Genomic DNA, 15,208 nt, shown 5'->3' on the forward strand with positions numbered 1-15,208 from the left:
GAATTTAGACCTTCCAGAGATTGTAATCAGCAGAAGCAATATTCTAGAGTTCACTCAGTTGTAAAGCCAGTTGTTCTTAAGGTCATCCTTAGGTCATCCTATTTCTTTTCTGGACAACTTTATTTTATTATTTAACTACTTTAATGTATAGAAAAGTGCTTCTCACTTAGCGATTACTTGCTAACACAGTAACAACTTGTCTACCAGGAAACGCCATGGAAAGTCACATTTTGCGACATGTGGCCCAACCGGCTTCTCATAATATACTGATGACATTGCAATTGCTAGTTTGCCATTTGGACTTTTGGCATCTTGAGACCAGAGAACATAGTACGCAAAGACAAATTTAGACAAGACTCTGGACCTAGTAAACAGGAAAGGTTTCTCTTACTAGACCTGCAAGAAGTCGCCTAAGAGTCTTCTTTTCGCGGCAGTTGCCAAAGAACAGCGTCCGTCTCGAGTCTAACTTAATCGCCATCAATATTAAAACTGCAAGAATTCTTTGAAATAATTTTTTAAATACAAAAGATAGTTTTTTGTTAGCGACAGAACTGATTTCAAAGGAGAGTTAGTTACAAGTTTTAAAATGCAAGATAAGAAATATGTGATTGTCTATTTCAATGCAAGATGTTATTTAACTAATCGAATGCTAAAATACAGTATCGATTTATCATGACGACCCAGCAAACTAGAAAGGTTACGCTCCTATTTCGTTGAACAAACAGTGTCAACAATCAATTCCATACAAATACAAAGGTCATACTATGAACTTACCTGTGACAACATTGTCAAAAAGAGGAAGTATTGCGATTTTGATTAATTTTTTATTTGCTTTTACTGGAAACTTCCTTTTGAGGTTCTCTGATAGCGCGGGAAAATGTTTGTTAAGATTTCTCAAACTTAAAGAACCGGATTCTAAGAGGTAAACACCTGTGGAATTACCCAAGCTCTTCGGGTATTCCCTGGACAATGTGCGGGCTACACAACACAAATCTACACAGATCTAATTCGATAATTCGTGCAGGCGCCGCCACGTTACCTACTGAGTAATAAGGTTCTGGCCAAAACGGATTCACCGGAAGCGAGGAGATTAAACTACTTATTTTAACATTTCCCTATAAAGTAAATTAAAAAAATAAATAAAATAAAAAAATATCCCTAAACTTTTTATATATTATCCATAGATTGCGTATTTTTAATAATTTTTTAGCAAATTCTTTTATGCGGCATCACTTGTGTAATAATTATTGGAATTAAGGATGAAAATGTAACTCCAAATTTGAAGAAGGTGCCACTTCACTCAATCGTTTTTCCGCAAGTTTTCAGCGATTATTTCGATAATGGTTTTCAAATGAATTTCTATAATCTTCATAAAATGTGAGTAAGAAATGAATGTGATTGAAATTCAGAATTTTGAGGATATGAGTTCGAACCTCGAGAATGGGAGTGCTGTAAGTCAAGAAGTTCTTTTCTTCAAAACAGCCTAATATATTTAATAAACACGGAACATTTTTTGGGTGACGTAATTTGCTCTTGGGCGGATAAGCCCGCTTAAAGGTAAGGCACTACTTTAGTTTTACTTCCTGTGCTTGATGGAGGCAAAGTTTGTGCCAGACAATTCGTAACCAATCGTATTTGCTAATTGTAATCCTCAGGGAACAGTTATTATATTTATTTAAACTGTTTTCTGTAAGATTATATTTCCAGTGCACTAAGGATTGAGCCTGCTTTGTCAGGATGGTGGAAGAAAAAGGATTCGTATTGTTGGAAGAGGGCACTACTGATTAGGTTCAGCAAACTGTGGGGGAACGTTGAATACTCCATCCCATTAAGTGTTAGGTTAGGTTGAGACAAAGGTCAAGTGTTTGTTGGGTTTGATAAGGCTGAATGCGTGAAGGGAGAATTGTTGCTACTAACCCTTCTTCCAACCCTATCAGCCTGTTATCTACCTCAGTCCTCAAATCTTACTTAAAAGGTTTGGTTATTAGGGCTGCTATTAGGAAAGGTGTACTTGGGCTGGTATACCCGCCCAGACGGCGAGACTGAAGAAATGGCTAGTCATTTCTTACTTGCCTTATATTCTTATTTAGCCTATACCAACCTCAATACTAAACCCACTTTCCTTCACTCCTTCAGGAAACTAGCTGTTCCTTGCGGGTATCCGTTACATAAAAACTGCCAAGATACTTCTTAACTTGGGTTTAGCAAACGGACAGGCTAACCCCTGCATACTCACTGATATAACCCATTGTATATTTTACAGTCGACTTCTCATTATAGTCGAGAAGAGAGCTTCCGACATGACAGTTTTAGTTTAAAAATTTAGTTTAACTTTCTAACTAGAGACTTCTTTAAGTTCAATGCACTTCTTCGAGGAATAGATTCTATCCATGAAGAACAATTCTGTGAGGCGAGCAGGATTAGATTTAATTAAAACCTTCTGAATAATTGCCCGATTTCTCTGAGCGCTGTTCCCAAAGTTTTAACTAAATCCTTTTCTATAAACTCCGCTTTTCAGGAAGATTGAATCCCCTTACTGACATCAAATTGGTACTACCGAACACTCCAATGAAATATTTAGATCAGGGGTGGCCAACCCGAATGATCTTGAGGGCAACTTTCGAAATTCATTATAAGCCTACGGGCCGGTTATAAAATTATATGTATATCTAGTAGTTTGGGCCGACCACAAAAAATTATAAATATTATAAAAAGAAAAGAAACGTAATGAAACAAAACCAGTATTACATTTATTGGTTACAAAACACCACCATTAGAAATCAAAATATTGCAAAAAAATAAATTTAGTAAAATTAGGATGAATCTCGCGGGGGCCATAAAAATATTCAAGGCGGGCTAAATGCAGCCAGCGGATTGGACATCCCTGATTTAGATAATACTTGGTTTTCTTAACAAGATGACCCTAAAACATATTTTTAAAAAATCATTTTAAATATACGTGTGAGGGAAGGGATTAACTATAAGGTTAGCGTATTGGATTCCCGGGTTCGAATCCGGCTACTGACCCTTAGATTTTCTCTTCCTAGGAGGTTTTTACAGCTCACTGCCCGGCGATGGATAGTGTTTCCTGTAACGAGAGAACACTGTCCAGTGTTCTGGCAGTGCACTGAAAAAGCTCCGGGCGCCAATAATCTCAGATGTTGACGGCCTTAAATGGATGATGTAATGTAGTAGATGTATGTAATGAAACAAATTCAGAGAGGATTCTAAGAGCCCTAAAAATAGTGGTAAATATTTCGAGTAAAGTAATTCTTCCGGTGAGAAATTAATTTTCTTAAAACTGAGCATTTTTTTAAATATAATGTTGAGCTAGAGGCTCAGGAGACCACAAAAAAATGTTATTTCCTTTAAATGTTACTGTTATGAAAACAATATTGGAAATTGAACAAAAATAGAAATAGAAAACAATGAAATTGGGCCATAAAAGTGCTGGTTATACTTGGGGCCGTCGGTCTGGTCTCAAACAGAGCAGACAAACTCAGGCCGCAAAGACGTCATAATAGTTAGAAAATTAAATTCCCAGAGACAACAGTGAGCAGATCACTTCATTTCCGGCAAAGTCCCGTAATTTCCCGTGTGATAGTTTGCTTCTCTATTCTGTAAGGGAGCAATAATGTACGCTAAATTATTATATTAATGTCTTTATTGCTAATAAAGTTGACTTAAAATTAAAAATTGAATGTAATCATTTGGAAAACAATGCCAATTCTGCATCTCCAGCGAGGTGTTTTTATTATTATATATATTTTGATATTACTATTTTTTGAGGTAAAAAACACTTACTCACAAAGAGCACGAAAAATATTTGTATGAATGCAAACTCAGAGGACATCAAAAATTTATTTTTTGTGAAAGTGAAAAATGTTATATACTTCGCAACAGCTCCTCCTTTAAAGAAAATAGGGTACGAACTTTTTCTTGCTCAGATCGATGCTCAAAAACAGAACATTCATCATTCTCACATGTTATCGGTACGAGGCGACAAAGAATAATGAAGAATAGCATTACAATCCATATCCTCACGATCACTAATACCAAAGAAAAGCGACGATCGGTTCATAATGACCGCAACAAATCCCTTCTTTTCATCTCTGAAATAACAAAAAGAGGTCCATCCGGAGAGAGGGAGTATGATCCTCAAAAGGTGAGAGAAGAACGTCGTCCTGAAGGAGTATAATACAGAGATAATATTAGTTTCAACAGCCCAACATCGACATTTTATCAACTACATCTTCTTAAAAATAGTGTTGCTGAAAGGTTAAATCCCACAAAAGTGATAGGCAGTCAATGCCTAAGTGATGGTCAATAAGTATTGAGAATGAGATTAGATCACCAGCTAACTTTTCCCAACAATTTGGTAAAGAAATCATTAAAATCGGAACTATTGGAAGAGAGATCTAGGGGTTAGAAATTTTAAAGATTTGCAAAAGGATGTAATTAAAGAATACATTATTTAATAGAAAGCCAGATTTTTAATCCTTGACTACTAAATAAAATAACAATCACTTTAATCGTAAAATAAACTTAAATCGCCTATTTTTTTAAAAAAATAAAATAAAAATAAATTAATGTAATAAAAACAATTTCATTGATTTATGCATTTTTAAAGAAAAGTTTATGAATTTTTTAGCCTCGAGTTATTTTTTGGTTTTTTATATCCTTTTTATTTATAAGCTGCAGTTAATAGTTTATTTATTATAGATTAATAGAAATTACAATCAATGTAAGTTAAATGTTGCGCTACTTGAATAAATATTTTTTAGATGGAAACAGACAGCATAGGTGTCTGGGACATCTAATAAATTCCAGAAAATATTATTGACATGTTAATGGAGTAAAATTATTTAAATGATACCAAAGTAGATTGCTGATTTGTGTACCTTTTGGCGTTTAATCAAACCTTATACTTAACATTTTAAACTGTAAGTTTTTGTTAAGGAGATTTTTGTACCTATTGGATAGATTTCCCTTTTTGCTTTACAGATTTTCTTAACATTTGTAATAAGCAATAGTTTCATTAAAACCTGATATGGTGTTAAGTCAAACCCTTAACTACCACTGAAGAGATCTTTTAAATGAATGCTTAGAGTTGCGGTCCCCAAAGAATCCACAACAACAGTTTTCTTCGGTAAACGTTTCGATTAAAATTGAAAGGTATTTGTGCGTAAATTACAAAATTAAACTGTGATTTCAGTACTTCCTTTTAAGAGGAGTAAGAAAAATTATAGAGCGTTTACAGTACTTCTTCCTAAAAGGCAAAGAGAAATTAAACTTCAAATATGCACGATTGCAATACTTCCCTTTAGTACCTGTAAGAGTAGGATGTCTCCTTAACATCACTCACTAGAAAACTCGAACAACTTCATCCTGCCAAAATTTATCAAAATTGGTCGTAGTTATTGATTATTAAGGCGGGCCTTACTTAAGTGGTGCAAACTCCGTTTCTAATGTTCAAAACTCAAGATCCACTCATAAAATATCGAATCGAATGACAATTCATTGACGTAAATCAGTTCACGCGTTGATAATTTAAACGACTGCAATACTTCCTCTTAGTAGGTTTAAGAGCATAACGTCGCTTTAATACTATTAAGGGAGCTCTAACCCTTTCATCCTGCCAAATTTCATCAAAATCGGGCTAAGATTTACACAAAATTAGTAATAATACTTTTGGACCCCTCCTTACATACATGGGGCTAACTCTTTCCCTTTCAATGTACAGCTTCGAGAATCTCAAAAGGCACATCTACTTGAAATTCCGAATCGAATGACACCTCATTCATGAAAATCGGTTCGCGCGTTTAGGCTCCACGTTGTTTTCAAAAAAAGTATGAACAAGAACCGTTTCTGAAAACGACGTTTTTCTTATTTTCGGCAACTTTTTTCTCGAAACCTATTAAATCTGGGTTGTTGCAAAAAAATTACAGTTATAAACGAGGATTCGCCCTATTTTATACAGAAAATTTAGGAATTTTATCTTTTATAGAAAAAAAAAAAATTGTCAAAGTTGGATGTTTTTGAACTTTACAGTTTTTGACGAGCAACCCTTATACAACTGACCTTCCGGAAAGTTTTTATGGCAAAATTTTAAATGAAACTATTAAAAAAGAACACAAATCAGCATTTCACATTTCATTTGTACTTTACTTCAGCTAGTAATTTCAGCCAGTTAGAAACGTTCGAAAAAAATAGGTATTTTATTTGAATTTGTTTATAATTTTTGGCTCATATTTCTTAACACTTTTGGGCTTTCTAAGCACTTTAACATTCATTTACTATAGAGCAACGTTTCCACGAAACCTTACAGAAGACATCTAAAACAAAAATCATATGTACTTTTGGAACTGGTTTGACTATTGGTGTGATTTAAGTAATTTAAATAATTTTACGTCAACATCCGGTGCAGTTCGTTACGCCATCGATTTAACAAACGTGCAAGATGCAAAATGTACAAAAAAATACAGTAGTATGGAAAAGCAAAAGTTGAAATGTTTTCTTGTCCATGTATACACTCTATCAAACTCTCACCCTCTCCAATAAACACTATCTCTTAAAATAGACCAAATCGATTCCACAATCGATTAATAGGCTATTAGAAAATATATACATAATAATAATTCTAGGTGGACAAAAAAAGGCGATCAATTTCTTGCCGTGTACGTTCCTAGTAAGAATGTTGGTACTCAATTGATCTCAAACACACGAATTACTAAATTTTTAGTGTTTAGACTAAGTTTAAAGTTTAAATGTTATTGCAACACTGATTTATAAAACTGTGCGAAAACCTCGAAACTTCTTCAGTAAAGTTAGCACTTAGAGAAGATACTAGCACTTCCGGTCGGACTCAAGGACAGCAAAACAAACTGTATAAACTTAATATCATCAATTTGAGGGTCATTTACATTCCAAGGTATTTAAAAAAAATTGCAAGAAAACTCTTAGCCTTCACACGATCGATTTCCTACCAGAATTTATTAAAATTTCTAATTAGAACCAAAAAGATGATGGATTTCCATATTATACATCATCTCTTGCTTCATTGAAATAATTAGGAAGCAGCCTCCAGAACCCAAAAAGATCTAAATTCTGCAATAAAATGTTCCAAAAAAGAGTGACTGGCCTTACTTGCATCACATGGAAGTTCCATTGAAAAGCTTTTCTGTAACTCTAAAACATTATAAAGAATGCCTTCTGGTCAGGTGCACTTCCGCAGGAGTTATTCTTCCAATTCGGAATTTGGTTAGACGTAACATACGTATTAAAAATATAACATTTATATTTATAATAATGTTGTTAAAAATGTACAAAATACATCGAAATTGCACTTCACCTTTCCTAAGAACCAGCCTTATTTAAACTTTTCTGGAAGTGTTAGGAATAAAAGTAAAGGAAAAACAATTATGTGGAGTATAAACCGCAATGTTAACCAGAGTTGCCGATCCATGAGTTCCTGCAGTATTTTATAGAAATCTAGAAATTTGATGAACATTAAGAAGACAGAATATTAGTATTTGCCCTGAAGTTTAGGTGAAATATTACCAAGTAACCCCTTGATGGACCTAGATAGGTAGTGGTTCTACTTTTGTACGTTTAGGAAATCCTGTGTGCAAAAAAAAACTTATGATGACATCAAAATAGTATTCAATGCGAAATGAAAGATGTAACTTTTAAAGATAATCAATTTCTCTTTCAAAAGCTCGATTCAATTTCTAAAATGAGATTTTAGTCGACACCATTGAGCGAATCCTGAATCACAGCACATAGTTAATATATAATTTACAGCAAAAATACAGATTTGTAACTTACAGAACGGAAATGGCTTCTAATGATTCAATTTGTAAAAGCCCACCCCCTACAATCACATTTTGAAAGTACATCACGAAAATAAACTCCAATAAAAAAAAACCTGCGTTCAAATTAGTAAAACTGTTCAGATACTTACTTAGGTTCAGTGACAATAGTCCCAAAACAGAGTAAGCAAATTTTCAAATGAAAATTGGATAAAAATAAAAACAGACAAAATATCAGTTCAGTTTTTGCAAAACTCAAACAAAAGATACAAAGAAACCAAAGTGATAAACATGCAACAGTTTTTTTTTGAATCACGTGGCACTCAAAGTAATTTCTATTCTTTGTAATCATTCAAATTGTTTCATCGCTTGAACTGATTATTTCCTTTGAAAATAAATATTATTTTAAGAACTAAAAGAAAAAAGTTACAAGCAATTGCTATTTATTTTACGTTTGTAAAAAAAATAATAAATTAATAAAATAAATTCATTTAAAAAATAAATATTTTTTATGTGTACGACTAGCGTATGTCTACAATACACAGGACGGTCGAGCGCGGAATCAGTCACCACACACTGTCGAGAGCTAGATAGCAACTGAACTCACAGAGGGCGGTTCTCGGTCGACCTGCAGGTTTGCCAACAATCACTAATGTCCCATCACTGTTTAAACTAGTTTCTTTCTTTCTTTAATTATAATTTCTTTCTTTTTAATGGCAATGCCTCAGGATTTCTCTTCTTTTTTGCAATAGTTTGTTTTCAATTTCCATAAAAATGGCTTTTTATTACTGAAATGTTTATTATATCCAAATCGCAGAGCAACGCCCAGTGATATCTTTCTCCTGGAATTTTTTCCACCAGCTCCGAATCAAACTAAAATTTCTTTTGATACAAAACCTTGTCAAAAATTAATCGTTAGCGGGCAAAAATTAGTTAATAGTTAAAAAATTTATATTTTGTTTTTTGACCCGATGACAGATCCGCTCATCCCACATATATGTTAAAGTGTGTTCTACCATCAGGATTCAAATTTCTTGTGTCGGCTTTGATCCACAGTAGTGACGGAAATCCTTCGGGATTACCACTTCACTTAAAGGTAAATCTAAACTAAGCGTCAAGATAACCTTCCAGAGATTCCCACACTTTTTGAACCGATTGCTCACATTGGCGATTATTTTATTAGTGCTCTCCAAAATTCAAGAAAGTTTATCCCATACACTCAAGCCACATCCTCCTCGCTACCATTTCCAGGTGTTTCTATTAGTGTTTCTTAAAAGTTCGATTTTCGAAACATATTTATTTTTTGCTAACCTAATATGGTTTGTAAATCTGTACATTACCTTAAAATTACACTTTAAAGGAAATCCTAAAGGGTGCCTCGTTAGTAGTCCAAATCCCAGCACTGGAAGTAGCGTCTAATTAAGTCGATTTTTCACCTTTTTAAAGTTTTCTCAAAACGTCTTCACGCAGATCTGCCACTTGTATATGAAACTCGACTTTTAAATTTCATTTAGAAAAACTCAATTAAGATTACCCTTGGGCTTGGATTCTAAGATTTTGGCGAAGTGAATGTCACTATCTACTAACACAATATTAAGGAGTATTGAAGGGGCATTGTTCAAATTTCAAGTTGGAAGGACATTTCACTACCAGCTGTATAATTTCACTCATGAATTTTTAAATTTTTTCCGATTTGCTCAAAATGGCCATGGGATTTTCTTTAAAATTTTTAGGTTACTTAAATACAAATTACATCCATTTAGGTCTATAACTTTCATTGGAATAATTATTCTCGAAAAAGAATTATTTTTAAAGTAGTTCTAGAGGAGTGAGGGATGCAGGCAACTCTACTGGAATTACCGCGGATGTATAAGAATATATTACTATAAGAATTAAATTATTATATTTCAAAAATTTGGTGTTTATAAAAATTTTAGGATATGAACTATGAACTATAGGAGTTTAGATGGAAAGAAGCGAGAGAGTGAACCTGTCAGATTTTTGGGGGCCTCAAAAATAATTAAAAAAATAAATATGTATCTCTATAGTAAAGTCAAATAGATTATTATGCGTGAATAGTTCCGATTACGGGAGCATTTTGACTCATTAGAACCCTCAGGCAAATAGCAATGGAGCGTAGTGGGATGCCTGGATAGAGATCAGGCCTAGGGAGAGAATATACCCTCTCTAAAGCCTCTCAAATTCTGAGATTTCTCAAATACCTCAGTTTGGAGGAACTTCTCTGGAAGTGTAGTTTCCATAGTCCCAGTAGAGGCGCATGGAGGGCACAGCTCCTTCTCCCCTAAATACAAAAATCTTTACCTAATGCATTTCCTGTATTTTTTCTGTGGAAATTGATTTGGATAGATCCAGAGAAGTTTAAGCCAAAGTAAAGTTTAGGGCAAACTCATCCGTAACTCGTAATGTCGCTTCGATATTTCATTCTCAAATATTATGGGATGATAGTAAATACGGTAGTCGAGCGATATCTTAATAAACCCAAAATCTAATCAATAGTATTTAACCTTGAGTTTGTTTGGTAAAAACGTTAGTGGGCAGTGTGGCTATCGTCTGAAAAGAAATCCCACCAAGTGAATCGATACCGACAATTTATATAGAAATCGATATTGCATTAAAATATATCCTGGTATTTGAATAGGATGAAATGTTATTTGAGCTATGGAAATAATTTTGATGCTCTCTTTAAAATAAGAACCAATACGCACATACCGCGAGTTCCTGTAAAATAACATTGTAATTTACGTAATTATAATCTATGGTGATTGACACGCACTTCTAAACCATACACTTTGCTCTTTCAACCTAGTTTCTGCGTTCTAGCAGCGCCATAATATTTGAAGTTAAAGTAATCGCCTATTTTTCAAGCGGGCCTTATGTTTAATTACCGAATAGATCCGCGTTGAGGAGGGGCTACTTTACAATAAAAAGTAGCTAAATGCGAGTTGGGGATCTCTCACTTACTGTACACGCATCACCAATACACCAACAATTTAATTTCATTTAAATCAAAATTAAGAGAATCAGTAAAAATTCCGAGCTCCAAGAAAATTTCTTAACCAAAAGTAGCACATTAAGAAGCGGAGTTTAGAATTTCGTTTAATCCACTCCTAGGATTTCCAGGAATTGTTTCCAAAATATATACACATCAAGTTTCATTTAGATAATTTTTTTCCAAGAAAACAGGTTTAAGTACATTTCTGGAGAAGGAGAAAGGCGCAGGTTTTTCATTGAAGTATAAAACAGAGATTTTAATAAAAATTAATTAACTTTCTAAAATTAGGAATTTGAAGAAAATTTATGAGAAATTCACGGCTCATTTTAGATGTTTTTGTACCAAAGCACCAGAAAATTTACATATTTCCTTAACAATTCAATTCCAAAAATGTGCACCATTGCAAAATAAAATTGACTGTCAATTCTGTTGAGCAATATTTATATGATGGATGGGTTTCCAAAACTGATTAGGATTAAAGAAAACTGCTAACTGTGTTAAATGAAGTTATCAATGTAAAAATTGACTGTTAGCAAGTTCAAATTGATTGTGGGTTATCACTATGGAAGAAAATTTAAGTTAAACGTAATTTTATATTTTATTGTAGTTATTTGTTTAAAAAAAACAAATAGTTTACTCGGCTGAACAATGAGTTCAAACTGGCTGGTGTTGAAGTAAAAATCGTGGAAGAGTGCCAAATTTGAGGACGAACTAAAGTAAATTTTATAAAAAAAAGTAATGAGTTTTCAGTGGTAACTAGACAAGTTCTACAAAAAGATAAAAGAAAAAAAAAACACTAAAGCTCGCAAAAGGTTAATTATAGACATCTTCCCTGCCCCTGAAATCTATACTAAGGGGTGCAAATGTTTTGGGCACAGTTTAATTCTTCGCAAATGTCACTCATGTAAGGAATATTAAAAGCTTCATTCTATAATCTTTTTCTTGGAAGCCCTAGAAGCTGAGTTGGGATTCGGTGCAAGGGAGGATGAAGGAGAAAAAATGATGAGTGAAGAACTAAGAGACATTGTCTTCCTGAATAATACTGACCGTTTAATACCAAACTTTAAAAAGGCACAACTGTTCATCTAGGCAAGATCGTCAGAAAGTAGAACGCTTTTCCAACGGTATGCCATCTAGCGAACATTCTAACAAACACTGTGGAAACATTTTTTTCTTTGGAACATTGTAAATAATATCAGCATAAAAATTGTTGCAAAGGAAAATATGACAATAATTAGCAAAGTCAGGCAAGTCATTTACTAAATCTTCATGTAATTTTCACATTTTCTTAAAATTAAGAATTAATATCATAAGTATTACAATAGAGTTCTACAGAATAACTTCACCATGAAACAGAGAGAAACAGTATTATTTATTTAACAAAACAGATGAAAAATTAAAAGTATCTGAAACATACAAGTAGATGAATATATTGTGCGAAACGAGGAACTTAAGTACGAGGCAGACATAATGCTAAGATTGTCCGATCTTAAATTCTGACAACAGCCAACCTGAACTAGCATTAAATTTGGCGTGATATCAGCCATTATTACAATCAGTCGCTTTGGTACAAACCATTTTCCAAACCACAAATGGTTCAACAGTGTTTTGGAGGACATATATATACATCATGGTTAACTGTAACTCAGTTCAGCTAAGTTACAGTTAACTGAACAGTTACTGAGCACTCAGTAACATTCAAAGATACAGAACATTTGTCAAACAAATTTTAAGGTGGTTTCTCCCTAGGTTCAATACGGTACAATATAAAGTTTTACAGATTAAAATTCTGATGAAAGAGAATACATATATTGGTTAGAATGTGGAGTAAAGTAACAAAACACGTGTAAGAACACGTGTAAGAATAAATTCGACCACCTCTCATTATTTGACGAAAAATACCGAAAATAAATAAATAAAAGAAAAGTTGTTCAAAGTTGATGAAACATTCATGTAAGTGACCTCGATACAGGTGTAGCGATCGATTGGAATCAATAAATCCGCCAGTTTACACTTGGGTAATACTTGGGACGAACGTAAAAATAGACAAAGACTACTCTTCGGAGCTGGTATCAAACTATCAATTTTCGGAAAATTTCGACTTAAGGTGGACCAAATGTTTCTTTTTAAGAAAACTTTCCGCATTTAGCTTGATTAAATTTGTTCTTTAAATTTAGAATTTTGAAGATTGGCCAAGTCAAAGCGAAAATACAAATTTTTGGCGAATGTCTAGAAGTTGTTTGCTTTACTAATGAAGTTTAACCAAGCCTCTTCCACGGGCGACTTTTTCAAGAAAATTTTTAAATAAAATTGTAAATTTGGAAGTGTGCGAAGTGCAAGACAATGAAAACCGTGGAAGCCATTTATCAGGAATTCTCAGGGAAGTGACTGAACAATCTGTGGCATGGTGTCTGGGTAACTGGCATTTCTTCTTTCTAGTGCTGCACGAGACCGAGACGAGGCGAGACTTTATGCAGTCTCGATCTCGGTCTCGGTCGCTCAAGTCTCGGTCTCGGTCTCGGTCTCGTCGAGATATCTCGGTCTCGGTTTTTTTGAATTTTTGTTTAAGCATTAAAAGCGGTTTGCTATTAATAATCTTTTCAAAAAATGTTACTATTTTCTAATAATTATTTTAATTTATATATTGGTAATGAAAATGTGTGTAAAAGAAGACAACTACTTACACCTCAATGCATCATATATTACTATTACTGTTATATATCTTTATATAATTTCAAGAAGATGTTAAAAACGCGCCAAATGAAAGACTCAAATAACATATCTGCCTCCCATAACAAGTCGATTTGTGAAATAAAAAATACAAACTTCCCGCTCCATTAGTTATGGCTGTTGGTGAAGATAAAGAATCTGATGACCTTCACCTTTTGACGACGACGGCGACGACTGCATCAATATTTTTTACACCATTTGCTCAAAAATCAGCAAATATCACCGAAGCATGGAAGACAGAAATAATTAATTACACCAAATTAGACCAAGCACCAGTAGACGTTGACATTTTAGAATGGTGGAAAACACTTGAGAATTCCTTCAAAAATTTGTCTAGAATGGCAAAAGATATTTTTAGTATCTGTGCAACTTCAGTGCCATCGGAAAGATTATTTTCGCAAGCTGCGATGATAATGACCAATAGAAGATCTTCTCTAACTTCTGACTCAGTAAAAGCTCTTTTATGTATCAATGCAAAATGTATCTAAAAAACGAAAATTTGTGGCAATATTTTTTAGGTGCATAGATAGTCTTTTTTTTCAAATTCATTAATTCTAAAATTCTAAAATATAATTCAAATAATATCTAAGTTCAAAGTATTAGATTACTAATAGTGAAATTTATGAAATTGAATGAATGAATGATATGAATAGTGAAATTTATGAAATTGAATGAATGAATGATATGAATAGTGAAATTTAGTGAATTTATGTAAAAATTATGTAATTCGAAGGGGGCCGCCACGGTAGCCGAGCGGTGCGAGACCTGCGAAGCTAATGTGTATTGTGGTACTGGGTTCGATTCCCGGTCTTAGGCCTTGGATTTTATTTAATGGTTAATATGAGAAATTTACAGTAAAGTATGTTTGCTAGTCACCTCCGTCCGCGACACCTAATTGGTAGTTGGACGTAAAGCCCCGCCTGAAAAAATAGGGGATTACTTTACTTTGCTTACTTTACTTATGTAATTCGAAGTCAAATAGATGTAGTAATATTGAACATATATAATAAAATCGTATCTTTTAATAATTAATTCAATACCCGTAATGATTATTTATTAATAAAGAACACAATTTTATAATTTTGTAGCTAAAAATTAATATTTGAAAAACCGAGACGAGACCGAGATTTCTCGACGAGATATATATCATGTCTCGATCTCGGTCTCGGTCTCGGTTGCTCAAGTCTCGTCTCGGTCTCGGTACCGAGACCGAGACCGAGATTTGTCTCGTTTCTCGTGCAGCACTACTTCTTTCAGTTACTGTTAGAAGCCATCGGAAATAAAGTATGGACGGTTTTTCGTTTTTCAAAAAGAGTTTCAAACAATGTTTTGCACTCAAGAGACCCCAAAATACATTTGAAACTTGATGTGAATTTAACTGATTGCAGTACTTCCCTTACTTGTGAACAATTTCTGTTGGCCAAGACAATTTGATTATCTCGCCAATCCTAACCATATAAACTCTGACCTCTAATTGACGTAATGAAAGAAAAAATAAGAAATCATAAAATAAAAATACACCCCGTCCTTAGTGGTATCAATAACCAGGGTTATTTAATAGAAGCTTGATGAATAAGAAGGCTATAAATAGCTGTTGTATTCTACCTAGTTTCTACTTTATTCCAGTATATCATAAACTATTCAATTAAGTTAT

The 15,208-nt window shown here is 33.6% G+C and overlaps 1 protein-coding gene across 7 annotated transcripts in view; it reads right to left on the reverse strand.

Moving 5' to 3' along the window:
- Positions 1–9,373, reverse strand: part of LOC141447628 (uncharacterized) — a 145,413-nt gene extending 136,040 nt beyond the window's left edge. For 3 of the 7 annotated variants that reach the window (XM_074115377.1, XM_074115375.1, XM_074115371.1), the window contains exon 1: positions 7,964–9,373. The gene's annotated coding sequence lies outside the window, so the exon portion shown is untranslated. The remainder of the gene's footprint in view (positions 1–7,963) is intronic. The other 4 variants (XM_074115373.1, XM_074115376.1, XM_074115372.1 and 1 more) reach the window with 2 other exon arrangements.
- Positions 9,374–15,208: the final 5,835 nt, after the last annotated feature.

Source organism: Rhodnius prolixus, unplaced genomic scaffold (genome assembly GCF_049639745.1).
Source record: "Rhodnius prolixus isolate KJV_2025 unplaced genomic scaffold, Rpr scaffold_7, whole genome shotgun sequence".
NCBI classification, from domain to species: Eukaryota; Metazoa; Arthropoda; class Insecta; order Hemiptera; family Reduviidae; genus Rhodnius; species Rhodnius prolixus.